The sequence below is a fragment of the Lepus europaeus genome, chromosome 1 (assembly GCF_033115175.1).
Source record: "Lepus europaeus isolate LE1 chromosome 1, mLepTim1.pri, whole genome shotgun sequence".
Lineage (NCBI taxonomy): Eukaryota > Metazoa > Chordata > Mammalia > Lagomorpha > Leporidae > Lepus > Lepus europaeus.
The window spans coordinates 160,767,557-160,773,765 of record NC_084827.1 but is presented as its reverse complement, the minus strand read 5'-3'; positions in this window follow the sequence as shown (position 1 = coordinate 160,773,765).

The window sequence follows — 6,209 nt, the reverse complement described above, 5'->3', positions numbered from 1 at the left end:
ATGAGAGCATGCACCACATGAGAGGACTATTGGTTTCTGTCTTCAAGGGTTTCAGCCTCAATGCTTTCTACCAGGGAAATGTAGTTAGGTTAGGCTTGATCTTCATTTTGGGATCCAGATTTTGGATGATTGGATGGAATGATTTCCTGAGAGCTCATTTTGCAGCTGGTATCCATGTGCCAACTTACTCTGCCTTATCTTGAAAATTTCTACCTGCCTTTATAAAGACATGTTTACGGAAGTTGAAGGCTTCACTGACACAGCAAAGTAGTGTTCAAGTGCTTAGGCTTTGGGTAGACATTTTGGTTTCACTCTGTGCTCTATCATGTACTGGGTGTGTGTTACTTTCAAGGCCCTTCATCTTTTCAGCCTCTGCCCATGCTGTGCAGAGTGTAGTACTGGGAGGATGTCTAATGGTGAATGATAACTGAGATTCAGTGGTGGCCATTCATTGTAGGGGCAGGGGAGCTAGAGAGAGAGAGAGCAGATGGCTCAAGTAATAAGACAAAGTCCTGATAAATCTATAGAAACTATCTGTTCATTCATCTATTGAACATTTATTCCTTGAAGGCCTACTCTGGGTCAGGCAATCTCTAGTTTTTAGACTAACAGAAATTTAATGCAAGCCACATACATAAATTTAAAGCTCCTAATAGCTACATTAAAAAGAGGGGATGGGTAAAATTAATTTTAATGATAAATTTCATTTAACCCAGCATACCCCCCAAATTATCATATCAACATGTAACCAATATATAAAGTACTAGTGAGAAATTTTATGATTCCTTTTTCATAGTAAGACTTTGAAATCCAGGGTGCATTTTATACCAACAGCACATCTCAATTCTAGCTACACACTGAGTGCTCAATAGTCACATGTGGCTAAGACAGTTGTACTGGACAACATACATATTGGAACATTTTCTGGTGGGAATGACGTGGATGGGTGAGTCTGTCTGAAAGGCCAAATGTTAAAGATGAGAATGGCGGTGATGAACAGGTAAGGCCAAGCATGGTGCTCAAATAATGGACTCCCAGGCTTTGACATTTAACACCTTGGACTTGGATAACAGTTGTTATGGCTGACATTTATGGAGTGCTCATTGGGAGAGCGGCATTGTGGTAAGCACTTTTCATATATGAAATAATTCCACTTACAATACATCCAAGAGGTGTGGCTTTAATGCTTATTTTATGAAATGAGGAAACAGAGGCCTAGAAACTCGAAGCTGCTCCAAGCCATCTGGCTGCTGAGTGCTGAGCCAAGGCACCCAGTCTGTCTGATTCCATGTACTTGGACACGGATTTACTGTTTCATTACTGTGTCCCTTTGGGGGAGTTAGCCCATCTGAATCTGTTGACAACATGTGGTTTCTTCTTCGCTCTTAGGCTGTTGTGAGGGATAAGACGAAACTGTTGGAAGTGGTGTGAATTGCTTGCTCTGCCTTACTTAGGATGCCAAGAATGGTCACATCCCTTTGCTTCCTCCAATTTAGATTAAAGCCACCCATAACCTAATTGGCAGGCGTTCAATGTCACATATTTGGAGTTCTTCCTGTGCCTGGGACTTACAGAGTCCTACAAAGAGATCTGCCAGGTTCCAAAACCACCTACCACTGTCCCTGTGTACTATGCAGGGTCATGCGAGGGTATGGAGCCTCTCCCAGCAAGAGCTGTTGGTTTAGGTGGAAGTCAACTGGAAGTCACACTACAGGACATCACCCTCCCACAGTGGGTTCTTCAAGTCACAACAAAGCAAACCTAGAATGACGAACTTCTGAGCCCACATTAAAAACAAGGACATTTAAAAATCTGGGTTATGGTTACTCTAAAAAGTTTTATATTTATTTTTTTACTTTGTTTATATAAAGGAAACAAATTTCATGGTTTCATATACAGTTTTTTTTTAACTTTTATTTAATGAATATAAATTTCCAATGTACAGCTTCTGGATTACAATGGCTTCTCCCTCCCATAACTTTCCTCCCACCCACAACCCTCCCCTCTCCCACTCCCTCTCCCCTTCCATTCACATCAAAATTCATTTTCAATTCTCTTTATATACAGAAGATCAATTTAGTATATATTAAGTAGAGATTTCAACAGTTTGCACCCACATAGAAACACAAAGTGAAACATACTGTTTGAGTACTAGTTATAGCATTAAATCACAATGTACAGCACATTAAGGACAGAGATCCCACATGAGGAGTAAGTGCACAGTGACTCCTGTTGTTGACCCAACAAATTGACACTCTAGTTTATGGCGCCAGTAACCACCCTAGGCTCTCGTCATGAGTTGCCAAGGTTATGTAAGCCTTTTGAGTTCGCTGACTCTGATCATATTTAGACAAGGTCATAAAAGACAGGGTGAGGATAGTAACCAATGATCCTAAGAGTGGCGTTAACCAGGTCTGAACAATTATACAGCATTAAGTGGGGAAGAGGACCATCAGTACACACAGGTTGGGAGTAGAGCCATTGGTGGTAGAGTAGAGGTTATGATTACGAAGGCATGAGACCCAAGTGCGCTAGACAGGGTCTAGAACAAAGGACAGAGTCATTATTAGAGGAGCTAAGAAAGGTGCTGTCTAAGCTACAATTAAGTTTTCTGATTGAGAGGCAAATAGAACCTGACAGAAGGGGCCTGGTAATAATGTGTTGGGCTTTAGGCCTTGTAAGTTAAGAGGCCCAGACCTATCTATCTCTTTGCATGGGGTACCTCCTAAGGGAGGTGTGAACCACCTGGGGGAAGGCACTCTCTTGACTTTCATTACTTAGCTGGCCTGGGAGGAGAGCTGGCCAGGTAAAGGCAGGGGGCATCTCTAACAAGAAATTTACAGTTCTGCCTGCAATGTTGCTGAACCTACTTGGCCGTCCCCTCAGCTGCGGTGGTCACTTTGGAAGTTGGGCTAAGTGAAGGGCTTTTCAGCTTAGAGCCAATAAGATCTGTGGCTCTGACCTGGGCATCGTTCGACTCCAGGGCAGGTCCTTGGCAGAGCTGCCAGGGCTCTTCACAAGCTGACTTCTGCTGAAGCCCAGGCTTACCACATTGAAAGCCACTGCAGTGGACTGGCCTGTTGGGTCTCCTTGAGGGCAGATCACTGTACAGAACAGCCGTTAATAGGCCTGCCACCCATTGCTTCTGATGCCTAGCTTTCTTTTCCTCCTGGTTTTTGTTAAAGCAGATCAGAGGATGCAAGTCAAGGCAGTGCCCAAGTCCCATCTCTAATCTTCGGTGGCCTGAACTACAAGTCTATAGTCACAGTCACGTTCTGTAGTCGTTCTGTAGTAGAAGAATGGGAGTGAAGGAAGGAGGGGGGAGAATAAGGAGGGATGTATCTATACTGTATATATACTGTTTTAAGAGTGTAAAAATGATACATCCCTCCTTATTCTCCCCCCTCCTTCCTTCACTCCCATTCTTCTTCCTCCTTTTCCTACTTTTCTTTTAATTTTTACAATGACATACTTCCAATTTACTTTATGATCACAAGCTTAACCCTCTACTAAATGAAGAACTCAACAAGTAATAAGTAGAAAAACCACTGTTCCTCAAGAGTATAGACAAAGACTATCAACATATGACGACATTAATATTCTAACATGGCTTCCAATATCTGGCACCAACTAGCAGATGACCCTTTTAGAGGGATGCACACAGTCCTCACTACTCCCTACTGCCTTCTAGGCACTATGGAAAATTACACTTTTCTCTATCAGATGCTTGTGACTGCTTTTACTCATGGAAACTCTGCCTTTCAAATAAATGAATAAATAAATCTTAAAAAAAAGTAGTGGGGAGTAAGTGTAACCCCCTACACCAGACTATGGAGGATGATATGCTACTAGGCAATGGGCCCAACACAACAGTCCCTATTTGCTACCCAGCAGATAGACGTGTCTGACAGAGCACAGTGGGCACCCAGACCTTGGCACCCAGGAGAAGGCCCAGGCCTGCTCCCCTGCATGTATACACTTCAAGTGGACAGCCCGACTCTGTGGCCAATTATACTTCAATGGCTCAGGCTACAGCAGGAGAGGGGCTGCTGGCAAAGACACTCTTCTAACCATGAACTATAGAGAAAGAGGGATTCTTCTCAGTAGAAGAACACCCAAACGCAGCCCCCAGGGGACCAGTAGGGGTCCAAGATCAGCTGGACACACGGAGGACTGTTTTAAGTGACCTGGGTGAGCCAGGTTGTGGGTGGAGTTTCAGGCAGCCTGGCAACATGGAATGATCAGGACTGGGGGCCAGCTGAGTGGCTGTGGACAAGTCCTTTGTCCTGCTGGTCCTCTGACTCCTCAGGTAGGGAGGGGGTGGGAATAAAACCCCCATAGTTCCTTCTAGCTTGGCACTATGCAGGCACTCCCTGACCTCATACGTGAGTAGCCATGTTTGTTACTTATTCTGTCTGCCCTGTAAGACCCAAGTGCCAATTCAAGCACTGCTTAGAAGCTCAGACCCAGCTTGGGATCGTGCAAAGCTGTTTGTTTCATAGTGGTGGCTTCTCAAATTTTTCACATCTTCATCTATTCTTTCATTAATTCAACATTGACAACACCCTGTTGGCCCTAGGAAGGATAAATCAGACAGCTGTGTAACATACAATCTATAAATTCACCCAAAGCCATGATCCAAACCTGGGACGTAGGTTAGAGCAACCTCTCACATGCTTGCTCAGAATACATGCCATGGCACACCCTATGTCATCAGGTGGGTGCAAAATGTGCCAGCAAGCCAGGCTGTCTCTAGCACCATCAAAGGCATCATGCTATTGAGACCTCTTCCTCCAGCCTTAGCCACAATCCCTTTTCACATCACACCTTCCCTGTTTAAGTGCTAGTCTAAAAGCAAGATATTTCCAGAGGTTTTCCCCAAACTGTTGGTCTCTGGTGCTAGGAGTCTCTTCTTTTCCCAGAAGCCTGGATGGCTTCCCACTGATGGAGCCTAATAATAAATGAGTTCATTACCCTGGCTGCTGGGGCCCATGACAGCCCATCTGCTGGCATGATTAATTAAAACTTTGACTGGCAATGGAAGTGCTATCACAGGGCTGGAAAGCAATTAATTGGAACATCTTCCAGGCCACCATTTCTGTGGGATCCTGGAAAGACGAACACCAAGGGAGAGCAGGGTCTTCGTGGGTCAGTCCAATTGCCTTACTCACCTCGATATTACCTGCAGGGTCTCCTTCCCCAGGCAAAGCTACCTCGATTAAACAGAGGCAGAGTGGTGAGAACCAGATCCCCCAAGTGGCGTAGGGGAAACATTTCCCTGGAGGAGGATTTTCCATGCCTCCTAGGAGCAGGGAGTGTTGGGGTTTGAAAGAGAGCTCTACTCTCTTTACCTGATCCCTGCACTCAAGCACAATGGACTTCCTACTTTCCAACTCTGTATTTGTCAGAGGAGCAGAGTACACACACACACACACACACTCATATATTCCCTGGCTTACAATGGGGTTACATCTATCAAAAATCCACTATAAATTGGATTTATCCTATATTGGAATATCTTACACTGAAAATACATTTAGTACCCCTGAACATCATAGCTTCACAACACAGTGCACAGTAGGGTATCAGTTGTTTGTCCTTGTCACCGTGTGACTACCTGGGAGCTATGACTCACTGTCCCTGCTCAGAATCATGGCAGGTTATTGTCCCACCTATCACTGGGAAAAGGTCAAAATTCAACATACAGTTTCTACTGAATTCATATTACTTTTGCACCATTGTAAAGTTGAAAAATCATAATCAAACTATCATAATAATTCCCCTTATAATATATACAGAAATTGGATCACTTGTGTATGGAGACAGAAGTCCCAGGATCCACTGTCTATAGCTGGTGACTCAAGGAAACCAGTGGTGTCAATGTCTGAAGGCCTGAGAACCAGGAGTGCAGACTTTTGAGGGCAGGAGGAGACAGATGTCCCAGCTCCAATAGGAGAGAGAGCAAATTTACCCTCCCTCCGCTTCTTGTTCTATCTGAGCCTTAGTGGATTGGATAATTTCTGCCCATGTTGGTGAGTACAGATCATCTTTCCTCTGTTTATCCATCCAAAGGCTAGTCTCTTCCTCAAGCCTTCTCACAGACACACCTAGCAATGATGTTTTAACAGCTCTATGGGCATCGCTTAGCCCAGTCAGGCTGACCAATAAAATGCCCATCACAGGCACCACGTGGAAATTTCCCCATCACA